The following is a 20,064-nucleotide window of genomic DNA, read 5'->3' as shown; positions in this document are numbered from 1 at the left end:
GTATATTATACATATATTTAACTTAATAAAATAAAATTATGTTAAAATTTCATGAAATTGCAGGAGGAACTTGAAAAAATAATTTTAAAGTTAATCTTTAAAAATAAGATGCAATTTGAAGAATAAGTATGTAATAATACTAAACATGAAAAATAATTATAAACTAAAATAATAAAACAATAGTACAGAGTAGAGTTAAAAATCATACACACACATACATGTATATTTAGTATATAATAAAGTTGGCATCATAAATCAGTGGGGAAAGAATAGTTTATTCAATAAATTGTGTTGGGGTATTTGGCTATACATTTGGAAGGAAATAGATTTAATCTCTTCCTTAAACCATACACCAAAATAAGTTCCAGATGAGTTAGCATCTAAATGTAAAAAAGTGAACCATAAAAATTCTAGAAGAAAATATAAATGAATGCAAAGGGCATCAAAGGCAGAAGCCATACAGTTTAAAAATGACAACACAAAAATAAATGCACTTCAAACGCACTGTAAACAAAAATGAAAGTATGGAGGTTCCTTAAAAAACTACAAATAGAACTACCATATGACCCAGCAATCCCGCTACTTGGGCATATACCCTGAGAAAACCATAATTCAAAAAGAGTCATGTACCAAAATGTTCATTGCATCTCTATTTACAATAGCCAGGAGATGGAAGTGTCCATCATCGGATGAATGGATAAAGAAGATGTGGCACATATATACAATGGAATATTACTCAGCCATAAAAAGAAACGAAATTAAGCTATTTGTAATGAGGTGGATGGACCTAGAGTCTGTCATACAGAGTGAAGTAAGTCAGAAAGAGAAAGACAAATACCGTATGCTAACACATATATATGGAATTTAAGAAAAAAGAAATGTCATGGAGAACCTAGGGGTAAGACAAGAATAAAGACACAGACCTACTAGAGAATGGACTTGAGGCTATGGGGAGGGGGAAGGGTAAGCTGTGACAAAGCGAGAGTGGCATGGACATATACACACTACCGAATGTAAAATAGATAGCTAGTGGGAAGCAGCCACGTAGCACAGGGAGATCAGCTCAGTGCTTTGTGACCACCTAGAGGGGTGGGATAGGGAGGGTGGGAGGGAGGGAGACGCAGGAGGGAAGAGATATGGGAACATATGTATATGTATAACTGATTCACTTTGTTGTAAAGCAGAAACTAACACACCATTGTAAAGCAATTATACTCCAATAAAGATGTAAAAAAACAAAATGAAAGGTGAACATAAAACTCAAGGATCACTGCAACTTTCATAGTGGCGAAAGGATCAATATCTTTAATGAAAAAGAAACTTTAGAAGTATTACAGTAGACAAATTTTCAATAGTAGATTGTGCAAAGGACATGAAGAAGTATTCTGTATATTACAGAAGAAAGATCAAAGTGGCAATGAAAACGTCCTATCCCACTAGTAGTTATGAAAATGTAAATTAAAGCCACATCAAAAGATTGATTCTTCGAAACTGTGAGGATGAGGAAATAGAGGAAATGGCAAGTCAGCAGGGACCCGGGGGACAGAAAAGTCAGGTTGGAGATAGAGGTGGGGACTGCCTTCAGGCGGACGAAACTACAGAGCAAAGGTAAATCATGCCAGGCCCAACTGGTATATGGTAAGAAGTATGGTGAAGCTGGGCATTTGGGTGGTAGAAGAGACTAGAAAGATATGGAAGATGTTGTCAATGGTGGGTTTTATTATTTTCTTGAGATGACTTATTGGTTTTTAGGGCTTGGACAGGAAAAAACAAAAACCAACATAACAACATACAACAAACAATGAGAAAAGCCACAGCAGTAAAAAAAAAAAAAAAAAAAAATCAAAATGTACCTTTCTCAGGAGATCCCATCATGAGAAGGTTTTGTTTTTGAGGAGTGGTTTTGACCCCAAAGGCAGTGGGTGGACTAGATAAACCGCAAGTTGTGTTGGTTCTAACCCTGGAGCACCTGATGCCAGGATCCTCGATCATTCCTCTCTGGAAGCAGAGAATTTTCAGGTTTCACCATTCAGGGGATCATTTTCTTTTACGCTAGTGTTTGGGAGCTATAATGGCCTCAAAAGAGTAAATGTCATTCATGAAAGAATGAATGTCTTTTAAAAATTCTTTTTCAACATATTATTTCGGAAGGAAGCAACTTTATATTTGCAATCATCTATAGAAAACCAGCAGCTTCTAAATATTTTCTGAAGGTGACAAGTATGGGGAGGAGAGAGAGATAATGAGAATGAAGAAGATAAATAAGAATAACTGCAGAAACGTTAGTCCTGGTAAATCTCTCAGTCATCAGAGGACTCTGCTGGACATTTCTGGGTGGCGGTCCCTCATGCTAGATGTCCCAGAGTCTGAGATGCATTCAATTCTCAGGCCAGGTTTCTCTGTGTGGCCACTGACAATCTACAATTGTCAGTATGGCCCAATCAATTTCCTTTCCAGTAGTAGACCTTTGCTGCCTTTCCTCAACCTGCATTACAACACTTAGGTTAATTAACTTCCTAGGTATTCATGTCACTGCAAGATGAATGTCATACAACTCTCCCACAAGGATTAGTCCAAAATTCCTCAAAATTAGGATGTACCTCATTTCTTAATAGCAGTTGTTTATGTTCACAGTTCTGTCTCATCTTGGAAATTAAATTCAGCCCTGCAAAGGTGTATTCTCTCTTTTCAATAAGAAGCCATGTTATACGGGCACCAACTTGTTATTTTGATAGTTTAAGGCAAATTGATCCTAAATTTAGCAATGATTCTTAGCTAACAGTTTATTAAGAATGTGTTAGTGAAAATAAGCTACTCACCCTGACCTCCATCTCAGAGGTTTATAATGAAATTCTACCAAGGCTCTGCCTCTCCAGACCCAGTGTGGCTGGAGTCTGGAGACTCCATTCAATGGAATCATTCAATATTGAACGATTGCTGAGAGGAACTTCAGAAGCACCGTTTTACAGAAGTGTTCTTCTTACTTCCGTAGCATCTACATAACCACCTGGAAGATTAGAAACCATTCTTTCTCTCTGTGGCTTTTCTTTACTTGACAAGAAAATCGGGATCCTCGTTGACTTCCCAAATCAAGAAATTCTCCAATACAGGGGAGCTTCTTTCCCTGGGAAGTTCTCAAGCTCTTAAACAGTGCTTGATGAACTAGTGGAACACTTTTGTATGTTTTACAATCTGGTATTGACTTACTTTGTTCACCTCAAACTCTGCCAGATTATTATGTCACTGTGGAGGAAAATAGGGATACCACAAAGTGACACATATTCCTAAGAAACTTTGGCAGGCAGCCCTTTCCAACCAGGAGACTGCAGTGGCCCCCACCTGTCTCTCCCAGAGGTGACAACATGTACCGATGTTTCCTTGCAGGGATACATCAGGATCAAAGAAATGATTATTCTTTCCTTGTGTTCATTGGAAAAGAAAAGTCTGATACACAGTTTCCTGAGTGATCTATCCTGAGTGTCTGTGGGGTTTTCCTGCCATCTATTCTGCAATAGCGAATGACGCGGATCTTCCTAACATAGTGCTTGATAACTTTCTGGTTGGACGACTCATGGCGAAAGGTGAGGATGAATGCTGACTCTAGGCTCTAATGAGAAGCAGAGACACAGGGGATGGCGAGGCAGTGAGTGATTTTCAAAGCAGACAGGTTTAAGATAACTCCCATTATGGTTACTGTTGACAAAATGCATGGTGGCCTTCAAATACTAGACAGTAAGGAGAACCAAGGATGGTGACTGTGCAAGAACTTCTTTTGAGACCCCCATTGGAGACACTCACAAACTTCCCTGTAGGTGCTGGGGGCCTGCTGACTAGTGTGAGGGGTAACGTCTCAGGCAGTGAAGGCAGAGCACTGCTAGCAGGCTCTGATGGTACTGAGGGACAGGGAAGAAGCCACTCTTGGTTGGAAAACTCAAAAGGACGCTGGGGGTGGACTTCAGAAGAAAACTTTCATCTTAAGATGGGGGGTAATAAGGATGCTGTGGAAAGAGTTTTGGACTTAGGATCAAAGGATCTCGTTTGTAATTCCCACTCTGCCTCTAACTGGCTCTGTGCATTTTGGCAAACCTCATCCACATTTTGAGCCCCAGTCACAGCTTGAGGATGCTGACTGATGTCAAGGTTTCCTTCAGGAATGGTGATGCTATGACGTCACTATGGCTGACTAGAAGCTCTTGGTGCAAGTGTGGCATGGTGGAGCTGCTGAAGAGGTTCTGATTGCTGGCAGAGTTTGCAAAAATATTGTTATCATCCATTGTAGGAATGGAAATATTCCTGTGGCTATCAAGTCAGTGGCCCATTGAATTTCTTTCAGTATCTTAGTATATGCCAAACCCTTTTCCCACCACAGCGCCTTTGCTCATGCTGGTCTCCCTACCTGAAATGCTACTTCCCCAAGTCAGAGCCTGGCTAACTTATCCTTCAGATTTCAGCTTAAATGTCACTCCCTCAGTTTAGATTTGGTGCCCTGTGTAACGTTCCCAGAGCACCCAGCACTCTACTTCATAGCACTTATCACAAATACAATTCCATTCTTATTTGTGTAACTTTTAGTTTCTCTTTTTCCCTACACTAGACTCCATGAAGACAGCAGCCATTTTCTGTCTTATTTAATATAATTTACTTCAATAGCCAACACCTGTGACAAGCATATATTGAGCATGCAATAAATATTTGCTATAGATTAAACTGATGGGAGCCCTAATTGCTTTTCTTGAGTTCCTGCACATTTCAGGCCAAGTGAAGTCTTGGATTTACCTATGCTCTTCCAAAAGAAACAGCCAGTGTGGTAACATATTTGGATTAATACCATCATTTAACGTTTTAGTTTGCATAGCATTTCTACTCCATTGGTGTGTTTGCAACAAAACCTCCTTATAATGGTTTCCAGAAGGCCAAAATTTTTCAAACTTGGGGATTAAGTCTGATGGATTGTAAGCTACTCTCAAAAGTTAGAACTTGATGGACTTTTTTTTTTATTATTAACAGCATTGAGCTCATCCTCAGTCAATTTGAAAGTGCATCAGATTTCTCGTTTGGTTTGAAGTAACCTAATGAGCTATGACACAGAAGGTAAGTAAAAACAAACAGCATGGCTAACTGAAAATGCTTATTTTATAAAACATTAGGATTCAGTGGCTTAAAATATTGCCTATATGGAGAACTGGCATTTGAAGGTTTTTTTCCCCCCTGTTGTAAATAGTTGTGCAGACAACAAACATACTGTTTTGATGAATAAAGCAACAAGGCTCATGAATACCACAGGGTTAGGGGGACCACCTGGGCTGAGCGTTTTCTAAGAATAGAATTTTTGGTGCTAAAACTGGAAGAGTCCCTAGCCAATCAGGATGATTGCTCATCCTAGTACGGAGCACCAACTAGGAATCCCCATCCTTGGGTTTTAGTTTCAGCCCTATCTGTGTGTGTGTGTGTGGGGGGGGGGGGGGTCCCACCCTGGGCAAGTTCATGGACTTGTCTTTCCTTATCTGTAAAATGAAGCAATTAAAGAATGACTGATGCTCCTGTCAGCTCTGAAATGAATGGTGTTCAAGATTCTAGGAAATAAGGAAGACAATAGCGTAGCAATAGTGAAGGTGCAGAAACTAGTGGGAGATAACAATCTTAACGTTAGCACTTGTAAGCCTTGGTGGCCTAAGGACTTCCTGTTGGGGTTGGGGGTGGTGAGGGACTCTGTCCAGAGAGCTGCACACATTTGCTCATTTAATTGACTGACTCCTCATAACTAGTCAATGAGTTTGGTGACTGTGATTTATAATAAATATATATTTGGTTTCAGTCCACGTTCCAGGCACAGAGGTCCTAAAACACTTAGGATTTCCTAAGCGATGAGAGTGGGAAAACTCTTTTGTTATGTTCATAAAGTGACTTTTTGAAAGTCTCTCAGTAATCTGGGTGTGGAGGGGGGGCTGGTTGCCTGGGGAACAAACCACAGGCTTAGAGGACTGGAACTTTCAGTCCCACCCCAGGCCTCCATAGAACAGAGACAGGCTAGAGGTTGAATCAATCACCAGTGGCCAATGATTTCACCCATCATGCCTTCATAAAAAGCTGGAAGGATGGGGCTCAGAGAGTTTCTGGATTGGTGAACACACGGATTTGGCTAGAGAAGCAAGCTCAGAGACGGCAGAAGCTCTGTGCCCCTTCCCATATACCTTGCCCTGAGTTACATCCTTTTCTAATAAACCGGTAACTGTAAGTAAATGTTTCTCTGAGTTCTGTGAGTTCCTCTAGCAAATTAATCAAACCCAGGGATGGGGGTCTTGGGAGCCTCTGATCGACAGCTTCGACAGGTCAGAAGCACAGGTGACAACCAGCACTTGCATTGGCATCTGAATAGGAGTCTGGTTAGAACTGAACCCTTAACCTGTGGGATCTGATGCTGTCTCCAGGAGGACAGGGTGAGAACTGAGTTGCACTGTAGGACACTCAACTGGGGTGAGAGAATTGCTTGGTGGTGTGAAAAAAGCACACGTTGGAACTGGTGTCTGAAGTGGAGTGGTATTCTCATGAGTCCTGTTTTATAGGTGAGGATGTGAAAGAAAAAGAGGTTAAGTAAGAGCTCGCTTGGGGTGGTCACCCAACGGGCGAGCGGTGAACTGCAGACCGTATCAGCGCCAGCCTTGCCTAAAAACCCAGGGGCTCCTTCAGGAAGGGCTGGGAGAACAGAAGCTTGATCTGCTGCATGTTCCCTTGGTGTCAACCACAAGCACCGTCCTCACAAAGCAGCCGCGAGCTGCCCAGGGGCACGTGATCCTGCACTGGGTTTCCAATAAGACGAGCCCCAGCCCCAGGCGCTGCCTGCTGAGAGTGTGCGGGCCAGTGTGCGCCCCGGGAAAAGATGAAATGCAGAAGAACATTGAAGACGATCAGCTTTTTCACACAGAGCTTGAACATTTTCAATCCAGATTGTGACTCTCCCACAGCCAGGCCCTTTGCAGAAGGAGGGGGCCAGGAGCAGGGCGCAATTCCACGGGCTGGGGAGCCCCACCCCTCAGAAACCCTCTCGGGGGGCGCGGTGGGAGCGGGCAGTCTCGGCCCAGAAACACGCAGAGCAGGAGAGGGAAGCCCAGAGGAGGAAAGGCACAAAGGTTAGTCCTGCTGGCAGGGAGGAGATAAGGTTGTGGGTGGAGGGGGAGAAAGCTGATGTCAGCCAAAGGCAATAAACAGGCCTTCCACGGTGCCTCAGGGCAGCACCGCGGAGTCAAAGAAATAAAGCCATTAATAAAGGAGAAGGGAAGGAAATGACTGCTTCAAGCCTGTCTGGGCCACTCAACTCTTTTTCAAATATCTTGAGCAAGAGAACGGAGAGGCCCTGCCTGAAGAGCAGGGGATCAGTGTCAACTCGACAGCCCGAAGAGCTCAGGCTTTGTGAGGACAGCAGAGCTCTCACCAAGGAGCCAGGGGCCTGCTTGTCAGAGAGGTGAGATGCAGGAAGCTGTCACTTAAGGAAAAAGCCTCCGCGCTGGTTATTTTCTCAGGGGGAGAACTTCGCGGCAGCCTCACATTGATTTAGATAACGCCAGCTTTGAGCCCCCGTTCTAGCTCTGAGACCTCAGGCCGATCTCCTAGACTCTTCACTTGGAAGTTTCCTCATCCACGACAGGAAGCTTAGAACAACCGTACCTTCCTGTGCAGGCTCCTGTTGGGATTACAGAGAGCCTACAAACAAACGCGCGATAAAAGGAAGCGACTTGCATTTGCAGGTCCACAATCTCTTCCCCATAAAATCCCCAATCCTAAACAACTGAAAACCAAAAGGGCTTTGGTAACTCATCTGGCAACCGTGAAGGTCCTGACAGTCAAAGCTAACCTGACCTGAGGCTAGACTGTTTATGTTTCACATTTACCCCTTTTAGTGGGAATATTCATATATTTACCTACAGAAATATTAATGTGTTTGATTGGGGGTGCCGTCCTAGACCCCAGTGGGAGATGTTACATAATACATAGTACATGCACATTTCTTCTCTGAAAGGTAAAAAATTCTGGATCATGTTGGTTCAGAGGGCTTCAGAGACAAGCTTATGGACCCATCATGGCGACTCTCACATCCACCCCCTCATCAGCAACAGCAGAGCTCTGACACGGAATCCTGACCTTAGAGGCCAAGGAGAGGATCAGACTGGGAATAGGTTCCCGCCAAATTCCATGAGGTCCTGGCTCCAACAGGCCTGCGCAGGAAAATGGCAAAGGGGAGCCTAATTTATTAGCTGTTAATGTTATGCAACAAACTTGATCTCCAAGTTGCAAAAACCCAGTTAGAAGAGGTGAAAATGTAAAGTGATCATAATGACTGAAGTGTTAAGCTCAAAAAATATATGAGTTTCACAGGAAGACATTTCCAGTAGTCAGAATGACACAAAAGCTCATGAAAATATTTTTAAAAAGAAGTGCTACTTTTATTTCATGTTAAGTTTTTTTCTACTGTGGTTTAATTTCAGGGCTATCAATTTCAGCCAGAATTTTGAGCATAAGGATATAATAAGTAAGCAGCAAGTCTCTGTGTCTGCAGCTTTCAAAGAACAAAGAGAAATGAAGATCCAAGTTACAACTGGAAACCTGGATATCCAGATGACGGGAAGGAATATGCTAGCTTGGGTGTTCAGGATTTGGGGGGTAAGACATGTGAGGATGGTAAGGGAAAGGTAAGAGTGTGCTACCCATGGCATTGGGTAGGAGGAAACTGGTAAAAAGGACTGAGCACCATCTTGCCTGGGGCTTCTTGTGGACACTGAGTGAGTGTGTGTGGACACACGTGTGTGTGTGTGTGTGTGTGTGTGTGTGTGCGCTTAAGTCCTTAATTTTATTTATTTATTATTTTTGGCTGCGTTGGGTCTTTGTTGCTGCGCGCAGGCTTCTCTAGTTGCGGTGAGTGGGGGTTACTCTTTGTTGCGGTGCGCGGGCTTCTCATTGCAGTGGCTACTCTTGTTGCAAAGCACGGGCTCTAGGCACCCAGCCTTCAATAGTTGTGGCATGTAGGCTCAGTAGCTGTGGCTCGCAGGCTCCAGAGCGCAGGCTCCGTAGTTGTGGTGCACAGGCTTAGGTGCTCTGCGGCATGTGGGATCTTCCCGGACCAGGGCTCGAACCCGTGGGCACGTGTCTTGTGTGCTACATACACACTTTACCACTCCACATTCTATCCTCCACCAAGTCTCTCTCCTCTTCCCCATGAACATACTGGAATACCCACATTTCTTCCCACCATGCTAAAGTAGGAAATGCACTTTCAGCAACCCTGATGTATCTCGGCCCTAGGACAGGGCTTAGGTAAATACCTCTAACATATCACTGTGTCTTCTTTCCGGGTTGCTAAAGGGGCCAGATTGCACAGTGGTTAGGAGCATGGCCCAGGAGTCCCTGTGCCAGAGTGGGAATCCCAACCCTGTATGAGCTTGGTCAAGTTACTTCATGTCTCTCCATTCAGTTTCCCCTTCTGTAAGATGGGAAATAGCCATAACACCTTACTCATGGGTGGTTTGTAAGGGTTAACAAAGGAGACAATTCCTGCAAAAGCTGACTGTGGGGGCTGGCACATAATTTCTCCATCCATGGACTCAGTGTCCTCTACTTCAGTCACACCAAGCAGCCCACCTTGCATGAACACCCCTATCTGCAAAGACAATTGAACCCTAAACAAAAATGGCATTTTGAGGTTTCCCTGGCCAACAGCTGTCAATTTGGGGATTCATTCTTTTCTTTTTTTTTTTTTTTTTTTGCGGTACGCGGGCCTCTCACTGTTGTGGCCTCTCCCCTCGCGGAGCGCAGGCTCCGGACGCGCTGGCTCAGCGGCCATGGCTCACGGGCCCAGCCGCTCCGCGGCATGTGGGATCCTCCCGGACCAGGGAACAAATACGCGTCCCCTGCATCGGCAGGCGGACTCCCAACCACTGCGCCTCCAGGGAGGCCCTCGTTATTTTCTTAATCTTATGAAGCCCTCAGTCCCCAAGTCTCTCAGCTAAATTGCCTTGCTGCTCCTTCCTTTCCCACTCACAGCAAACTCACTTCTGGCTCCTTTTTCTTGTCTTGACTCACTTGTCAGTTGTGATAGTGTCCAGGATAATCCCAGTTGTGCAGTTTTGCTTTGAGGGGACTAACAGAATGGGACCCGGATTGAGTTTACAGGCAACATGGCGGCACCACGTCTAAGATGCCTGCCCTGTTGGGGTGCTTGCAAAACTTCCAAGTTTTAATGGCAGACAGGATTCCAAGAATCTATTTTCCAACTTCAGATAAGAAATTCTGGAAGAGAGACCATTCAAACGATACCTTTAGAATTTGAAAAATGCTCATTTGCCTTTCTCCTCCTTCTGATTTATGTTGAGAGACATTTCTCTGCTTGCCGGAGCACTCTCCTTTATTTTATGCTCCAGTGCAGTTGCATCATCAAAAATGGGAAGGGTGGGGGCTTCCCTGGTGGCACAGTGGTTGAGAATCTGCCTGCCAATGCAGGGGACACGGGTTCGAGCCCTGGTCTGGGAAGATCCCACATGCCGCGGAGCAGCTAGGCCCGTGAGCCACAACTACTGAGCCTGCGCGTCTGGAGCCTGTGCTCCGCAACAAGAGAGGCCGTGATAGTGACAGGCCCGCGCACCGCGATGAAGAGTGGCCCCCACTCGCCGCAACTAGAGAAAGCCCTCGCACAGAAGCGAAGACCCAACACAGCCATAAATAAATAAATTTAAAAAAAAATGGGAAGGGTGGGACTACTAGAGGACTCAGCGTACAGCTGGGTACGGAGCCAACATCACCTTGGTCTTTGACCCTGTCCTCCAAAAGCTGGTCAAGACACAGCAAAGGCATTACTTACTAAATCCTAATCTAAAAAGAGTATGGGAATTACTTCAGTAAAATAAACATGAAGGATTTAAAAACAGGAGACGAGAATTAGAAGATACGAGAGAATAGATCCATGGACCGAATGTCGTATGTTTAGCAAAAAGAAGAAATGTCTTTAACACTTGCTAGAAAGCCATCCAGAGGTAATTACATTTGTTAAGCACTCCTTGTGCGAGGTACAGTGGCAAGCACTTTACGACATCCTTCTACTGTGAATTCAGTGACGTGGGTATGATGGCTGTTTCGACCTGCCTCAGAAAGAAGAGAAAACTGAGGCCTGGAGAGGTTTAGGAGGCTCATAAGTGGTGGGGTCGGGATTCAAGTTTAAGGCTGTCTGTCGCCAAAGCCAGCACATTGCTATGTGCCTTTCTCAGTCATCACAGTTTTCTTAGGATTTACTATTTCAGTCACAGTACAACATCAGTAGTGAATGTAGAAATGTAAACAGATTTTCTTCCTTCTTTTTATGTTATCTCCTATTTCCTGATGACTCCTTTCTGCAATTGTATTCATTTGTTCAGGTATTTATTTATCCACTCACTCACTTATTTGGCATCCCTGCCCCCCCATACACACACCAGCAAGTACTATTATAATTGCTGTCCTTCAAGAATGCATAGTGAAATCTGTTCCAAGTTGGCTACAAAGTACAGATTCACACATTTTACTAGAAGATAAGAGCAAACAGAAATAGAGGAGGAAAAGCAGTTTAGAGAAAAAGGGAAGAGAAGACTCTTACCACTATGAAAATCTGCTCAATAAAATGTTATTTACTGATAGCTATTTGACCACATCCCCAGTGTTTGCAGGCTGCACGGGAAGTTCCTACGAAGAGGTGGAGAAGCTTCCCTGTGTGCAAGGTAAAGACAGTTCACCTCTGTATCTGATAACGAGGGAGTCAGAGTCTGTTTGGTGCCGTCACGGATCTTCTGAAACAGCACAAATGCTGTTCCCATACATTTTCTGAGAGAGGGCAGAGCTGGGTAAGTGTGATGCTTGACTGAGGGCCATGATAACTGTCTACAGATATTTAAAGGGTATAAATGAAGACCTCAGTGCTTTAAAACATCTTAGTACTCAGTTTACTAAAGATGCAGAAGAAGAGTCTGGTGAGGCATTTCTGAACCCCAGATCCCCAGAAACTTTGTCTTTGGGGCCTGGGTGCTATAATCAGGCCAGAGAGAGGGACTTGGGCACTGAGGGCAGACAGACTTTCAAGACTGTGTCAAAGTGAGGAGGAGATGAAGCCACAAAAGACTGTGGTCCGTCCGATGGCCTCCACCAATAGTGGAACAGTCGATGTTGGAGGGCAATTCTAGAGAAGTGGAAAGTACTGATTAACTCCACCGAGGAGAGAGGAAAAACAGAGGTACCCCCAATGGTAGGAAGAACCTAGAGGGATTCTAGACTCCAGCTCAGGGAAGTGGAAGGTGGACTGTCCAGTCTGCAGCGAACCAGAGACTCATTTCATCTCGTTCTCCTATGGCCGTCACCTTTCCGCTACGTCTCTTTGGAACTTCCGTGGAAGCGTGGGATGAGAGCAGAGTAAAGGCTCTCAAAGTAGTTAAGTTCCTTTTTGGCAACTCTAGTGAAAGGCTCTCTAGATTAATTTAGAACTATTAATTATTATGAAGTAGTTAAGGTTAAAGTTTCTTGGAACACTTATGGATAACATTTATCCAGAAACAGGTCCCACGTTTTTATGAATAATTGGATTTTGGAGACGTGTACACTAATTCGGGGGTGGGAGGAGGATGTTGTCACACAACAAATGGAAACACGTGGAAAGGAATCACGTGGAGTCTTATCTGTTGTCCAAGACGAAGGCCGACTGTACAGAACTTAGATTTTTTAATGACCTGGAAATGCCCTTGGAGAGTCAGTGAGTTGATGAAGCCTTTTGACCCGAGTAAAGTCACATAATTAAGAGATTATTTGTAACAGACCCAGCCAACTACAAGGCATTCAGAGCAGACTAGCCCTCCACACCACCTCCCACCCTCCACCCCCTAAAAGAAAGTCCTCCGATGCAGATGGCATGAAGATGAAGAGAACTTCCCTAAGCCTTACGTAAGAGGTGGCTAATGACTTTTTTACAAATACTGAAGAGTGTAAGTCCTAAACAAGAGGCAGAATGTCTTCGTTTCAACCAAACACTATAAATGAAGTTAAATGGGAACATACGGTTATTTAACATTTCTATAGGACTGTCTGTTTGCCAAGAGATTTATAATCACTTGTTCCTTAATATTCATAACATCTCTCTAAAGCACAATTTCCCATACTGGGACTTTGAGGCTGTGGGGATGGTGGAAGAATTCCAAGAGGGTCATGGGGATTGGAGCTGTAGTATTTCAAACAGCTGTCTGGTGGCGATGGAAATTGCTGGCTGGAGGAGGGAGGTATGGAGCTCACAGCATTGTGAGTTCCCTGGGCAAATCTCCCCCTGAGACCTGGGCCCCTTCTCAGGATCAGGCCTGCCTCCCTGCAGGATCTTAGGCTCTGCCCATTCTCCTCTCCTCAGAAGCAGCAGCCCTTGCCTGAGCCTCCAAAGAACACGGCAAAGAAGATTTGGGGGCCTGTGTTTGAATCCCAGCTGTGGACCTTGCTCACTGGATGACTCTGTCAAGTTTCTTACCCTCTGTGAGCCTTAAGTACTACATTTGCAAAATGTTGGATAATCACACATGCTTTGTAGAGTTGTTATAAAGAATGAATAAGAGGAATAATGCAATATTTGTCTTTCTGTGATGGCTTATTTCACTTAGCATAATATCCTCAAGGTTCACCCATATTGTTGCGTATCGCAGAATTATCTTCTTTTTCGTAAAGGCTGTTTAGCATTCTATTACATGTATAGACACATTTTCTTTATCCATTCCTCTATCGATGTGCATTTAGCTCGTTTCCACATCTTGGCTCCTGTGAATAGTGCTGCGATGAAAATGGGAGTGCTAACATCTATTTGAGATCCTGATTTCAATTCTTTTCAATAAATACACAGGAGTAGGATTGCTGGATTATATGGTAGTTCTATTTTTAATTTTCTGAGGAACCTCCATACTGTTTTCCATAGTGGCTGCACCAATTTACATTCCCACCAATAGGGCACGATGATTCCTTTTTCTGCACATCCTCACCAATGCTTGTTTTTGGTTGTCTTTTTGATAATAGCCATTCTGACAGGCGTGGTTTTGATTTGAATTTTCCAGATGATTAGTGATGTTGAACATCATTTCATGTGTCTGTTGGCCATCTATATGTCTTCCTTGGGAATGTCTGTTCAGGTCCTCTGCCCATTTTTAACTGGATCATTTGTGGTTTTGATATTGGGTTGTGTGAGTTCTTTATGTATTTTGGATATTAACCCCTTATTGGAGACACCATTTGCAAATATCTTCTCCCATTCAGTAGGTTGCCTCCTTGTTTTGCTGATGGTTTCCTTTGTTGTGCAAAAGCTTTTTAGTTTGATGTAGTCTCGTTTGTTTATTTGTTGCTTTTGTTGCTCTTGCCTGAGGTGTGCTCCTGCTTTTATTCCTGAAAATCCTAGCTTTAGCAGAGGTTGGTGTCCTTTATTTTCCAGGATCATCTATCTTCCCAGATGATATAACTGAAATGTGATAAGATGTATTTTAAGGGCAATAGGTGACTTCTTGTCTTAAACAGAGAATTTATGCCTTCAGATGTGCTGATGGCCATTCAATCAGGACCTTACCCTTCACAGAAGTCATCCCATTCTGGAAATTACTTCACACTTTCTTATGTTCCATGTCCTAGTCTTGAACCTGGATTGAAGAAGGTGGTTGAGGTTACAGAATTCAATAACAGTAGTGATGATGGTGGCACTGGCAGATCAACTGTAGCCCTTTATTTTGGAGCATCACTATTCTAAAGGGAAGGGCCATGTGACCAGAGTTCCAGAAAACTGAGCAATCTGACGACTCAGATACTCAGTAATAATGAAAAAGCCATCATTTAGTGTGTTGGTGAGTCAGGGGAAGGAGAAAGATCTCCCTGCGTGCAGCTCTGCAGCTTCAGGAGGAGAAAGGAAAAGTTGACAACTAAAAGTTGTCTCTCATCCATAAAACCTTATGTTTAAGGAGATTTCCTGTTAGCTTCGATTATAGCCATGGCCCTCCCCCAACTTAAATTTCTTGCAAACAGCTGATTCAGAAAGCCTCACCTCACTTAAGATGCGTAATCAAAAAGGAGCTAGCGTGGTATCTATACATGAAAAAAGGATAAAGAAACTAGAAAAACAAACGAGTAAGAGTTGAAAAAGATTCACTACAGAAATAGTGCCGCAAAACAGATGAAATTTGTGACCCAATATACTGTCATGAATTTAATAAGAATAAAAAAACAACCTAGTGAGGCAATCATCTTTAAAAAATAGAAGCTCAAGTAAAACTAAAAACAAAATAAAAGACAGTTAATAGTTCAGAAAATACTTAGTAAGACAACAGGAGGTGAAACAAGCACTGGTAGAACATAGCAAAGAAGGTGACTTAGAAATAAAGAGCACAATGGAAGCAGCAGAAAAAAGATCAGTTCAGCTGGAAACACACCAAGTACTCACAGGATGGGAGTGAGGAAAATGAATGAAATTAAACGGAAATGAACAAAGATTTATAAAGGGTTAGCAGGAAGGAGATAGATATGAAGGGCAGATAGTAGGCAAAATATACTTGAAAAAGAATACAGAAAGTATGGGACAGGAATAATGTTTTAATAAATAAAATTTTAACACTTTCCATGTATAAATGACTGGATAATTCAGGTTGAAAGGGGCTACTCTGTTACAGGAAAAATTAACACAGAATGATGAACTTTGAGACATATCCTAGAGAAGCTATTGGACCTTAGAGATACAAAAGAATCCTTTGGACTTTCTGAGAGTAACATCAAGTCACCTGTAAAGAGACTTGAAAAAATTCAAGCTGGTCTTAGGTTTCACCACAACACTCAGAAGAGCTAGAAGAGATTTGTCTACAATGCATGACCAAAGAATTTTATACCCAGCAAACCATTTCCAGTTCAAAAAGCAGAAGACCAAACTGAAACATGCCAAATATACAAAAACTGAGAAAAATTTAAGTCCCATGTATGATACTTTAGTTCCCTTTTACTATGCTTTTCAGTGTTAACCAATATAAACTAATGTAATTGTAAAGTAAATATACTTGAAATACATAGAACTCTATACCTTGATAATATCCTTTTCTAAGTACTCTTTGAATAGTCAAAAAATTGACTATGTTTACAAGGCCACAAAGAAACTTCAGCAAATTCCAAAAATTAGAATGAATAACAGAAAACCTTCTCTGATCACAAAGCAATTATTTAAAAATTAATAATAAAATCAGGAAAAAAAAGAAAAACCCTTCTACCTGGAAATGCCAAAATACTCTTTCTTGTATAACTCTACCATCAGGGATATATCTGAATAATATTTAAAAAAATAAAAATAGTTAAGTTAGTATATAGCAGAACCTACAGGACAGAACTAAAGCAGAACTCAGTAAAATTTAAAGGTTTAGTATTTATATTAATATAATGAAAAGAAAGAAGTGCTTAGGCACGTTTAATCAAAAAGTTAAAATTTAACAAAAAATATAATTTATATAGAAGACAACTTTGAAATGCTATTGAGAAACAAAAGAAGATTTCAAGAAATAGAAAGGCATATCATATTCTTAAACAGGAAGATTTAAAGCAAAAACTTCAATTCTCCCTTTAAAACAAAAATCTGTAAATGGAATGTGAGGCCAATAAAGATAAGGATTTTTAAAAACTAAATAAGCTGCTTCTAACACTTGTAAGAAAAATCAATAGGCATTATTCCATTTCTGGTAAGAGTAGACTTTGTTTTTTAGATTAACCTTTCCACTAAAAACAATGAAAAATTGAATAAAATATTAGTTTCTTCTTAAAAGCACTGAAAAGCTGACATATAACAAGGAGCTACCGAGTGATTAGCTTTTGCCATGAACATCTTTGTTGATCAGGTTAAATTGCCTTGGCTATGGTTTTAATAGAGTCTCAGAATGAAGACAGAATGCAAAGGCCAGGATTCATTCAAGGTAGAATGGGGGATCTCATAGGAGCCTTTCCCACATTAGATGGGGAATTCCAAAGGTGAACCAGAGGTAACCCTACTCCCATCCCCCCTCCTCAGTGTACCATAAAGCGAGTTGCCTTGACACTAAGCAAAGCAGGGAAAAGAAAAGAAAACAAAACAAAACCTGTCCCTGATAGGATGTCACCATTGAACGTCTGGGCAGCATCTGCACATATTTACAGCCCGAAGGCATGCCACTGGAGTAGGCCAAGAAACTTCAAGCTATAAATTTAGTTTAAAGTGAAACCAAACCATAGTGCCCCCTAACACCCAGCGGAAGTAAACTTTAATCGTCTCTAGAGGTAGACACTTTCATCCTAAGCTTCAGGTAGTTTGTACAAATGATTTTTCGTGGGCAGTAAACAGTGCAGTTGAAGTCTACCAAATACATTAGAAAGCAAGCCACCATTAGTTAGTGCCAGAAGAAATAGATAGACAGCAGAGGGAGTCACACAACTGCAGCTATTTGAATGAGCAGCCACAGAGTGTAAACAGTTATGCTAATTTTATTTAAATCAATGAGAAATAAGCTTCGAAATATCTGCAAGGAATAGGAGACAATAAAAAGTGACTTAAAGGGTTTGAAAAAGACCAACTAGAACTTCTAGAGATGAAAAATATGAAATGAACAAATGAAAATGTCAATGGACAGGTGTGGCAAAAAATTAGACACAGTAGAGGACAGAATTAGAGAACTGAAGATAGTGAGAATAAAATATATAGAATTGTAGTGCAGAGAGTCAAAGAAATGGAAAATATGGGAGAGAGGTTAATAGATATGGAAGATAGAGAAGGTCTCTCTTCTTTCTCAAAAGTGTAAATGGTATTTCAGAAGGCAAGAAAAGAAAAGAATGCAGGAGGGTGGACTGATAAAAAAAATTATAGATCTTAAATTTAAATGAAAATAAATTCACATCAAGGCACAATCACAAAGAAACTCTAGGGTATTATAGACAAGGAGAAGATCTTAAAAGCAGCCAGAGTTGAGGTGGGGTGGTATATGATGACTAATGAGTAAGACTAGCCCTACCAGATGTCGAAATACATAGTAATGTGCTATTAATTAATACCTCATGGTACTGGTACATGAGTAAATAGATAGGTCTACGTAACAGAATAAAAAGTCCAGAAGTAAATCAGAGATATCTGGGAATTTTAGTATACGACAAAAGTTGGCAGTTCAAATCAGTAGGGAAAGATGGCTTATTTAATAACTGATACTGAAATATATAAGACTCTGGAAAAAAACACATACTTGGATTCCAGCCTCATACATTATTCCAATTAAATTCTAGGTAGACCCAAAATTTAGAAGGTAAAAACAAATCAGAAAAGTGCTAGAAGGAAAAATAAAAAATAAACTCAAGAGTAGTAAAGGCTTTTCTCTGTTTAACAAAAAACTGAGAAACCATAAAAAAATATAGTGGTAACTTTTACTACCAAAAGCATATTTTAAATATGTATTGCACAACAATATCATAAGTGAATGAAAAGTAATGAACCACAGCTCATATCACTGAATAAAGACAAATTTTCCTTAATGTATGAAGAACTTGTACAAACAATTATCTTGTGCAGAAATTAATCAAATATAAAATGGACAAAACCTCTACAACATCTTACCAAAAACCAAAATAAAACTGGTTTCTAACCATATGAAAAGACGCTCAACTCCATTCTTAAAAAGAGAAATGCATATTTAAACTAAGATGTAATACTACTCTTCCACCATCAGGTTGACAAAGATGAAAACATCTGAGTATGTGGTGTTGGCAAGGATGTAAGCAAAGGGTTCTCTTGCACCTTGCCGGTGAGAACGTAACTTGGTACTGTCTTCTTGGAGAGTGTTTCTCCACACCAAGATTTTAAATCACATGCTCTTTGACCCAGCAACTTTACTTCTAGGAATATATCTTACAGATGTAGTCACAAATATATGAAATAGAGTGCTCAGGAATATTCATTACAACATTGTGAAAACAAAAGCTTGGAAACAACTTAAATCCTTATCTTGTCTTTGGGGAACCTATGAGCCTCGTGCCAACGATTTCTCCCCCCACCTCTCTTACCACCTCACGTGCACATTAACTGGCACACATACTCTTCAGGCCCCTTGCACATGGGAGAACCTTTGGAGGATCCCTTCCAGCTCACCAACTAATTTTACAAACAGTTCCCGGAGACTGCTGAGGTTTCCAAGTTCACAGAAGACTAGAAGAGTAGAGAGGAAGAATCACTAACAACAAGAGAGAGCTGTCAGCTTGATAACAGAAGACAGCGAAAGTATAAAAAAACATCAAAAGGAACCCACCCTGCCCCCATTTATAATCAACATACACAGTTCAATAGCTTTCTCCTTTTCTGCCTGCAGAATCTTTGAACGTATGTTTTAAACATCCTAATATACCTACTCACCTTTATTTTATTCTACTACTCACATTTCTGCTCAAATTGCCCACAAGAGGGGCATTAACGAGCTTTGGTTTGCTGAATTTAGTGACCCCGCTCCAGCTCTTGGCCTGCCCCGTCAGCTTGTGGCCCAAGGCCTTGCTGCTCTGCCTTCTCTCTCCTACTGTCCTCACCATGTGACACTGCCGTCTTCCCACTTTCCACCGGGGATGCCCTTTCCCTGTCTTGCTGACTTGGAATTCTGGGGGCCTCTGGGGTTCTGTCCTCCACTCTTTCCCCCTGTGGGCTCTCTCTCCTGGCATTCTCACCCGCTTCTGTGGTTTCATTTGTCATTTGTAGCGCTCCCATATCTGTGATTCCAACCAACCTCTCCTTGTGAATTTCACCTCAATTTAAAAACTGTTTATAGCACAATGCCCTTAAGGTCCAGCCATCCTGTTGCAAATGGCAGAATTTCCTTCGTTCTTGTGGCTGAATAATATTCTACTGTATACATATATATATATGTCACCATGTCTTCTTTATGCTAAGTGAGATCAAGTCAGAGAAAGAAAGACAAATACTGGATAATTTCACTTACACATGGAATCTAAAAAAGCCAAACTTATAGAAACAGAGTAGAGTGGTGGTTACCAGGAGCTGGGAGGAGGAAAAGAGGG

The 20,064-nt window shown here is 41.8% G+C and overlaps 1 long non-coding RNA gene across 1 annotated transcript; it reads left to right on the top strand.

Annotated features, from left to right (window-relative positions):
* Positions 1-3,361: 3,361 nt before the first annotated feature.
* LOC309970699 lies at positions 3,362-13,997 on the top strand. The gene is made up of 3 exons (XR_014326698.1): positions 3,362-3,581; positions 5,008-5,091; positions 13,400-13,997. It is a non-coding gene; the product is annotated as an uncharacterized lncRNA (long non-coding RNA).
* Positions 13,998-20,064: the final 6,067 nt, after the last annotated feature.

Source organism: Leucopleurus acutus, assembly GCF_964270905.1.
Source record: "Leucopleurus acutus genome assembly, chromosome: 13".
Classification (NCBI taxonomy): Eukaryota; Metazoa; Chordata; class Mammalia; order Artiodactyla; family Delphinidae; genus Leucopleurus; species Leucopleurus acutus.
The sequence above is the reverse complement of the archived record's forward strand: the minus strand, read 5'-3'. Positions and strand labels throughout refer to the sequence as shown.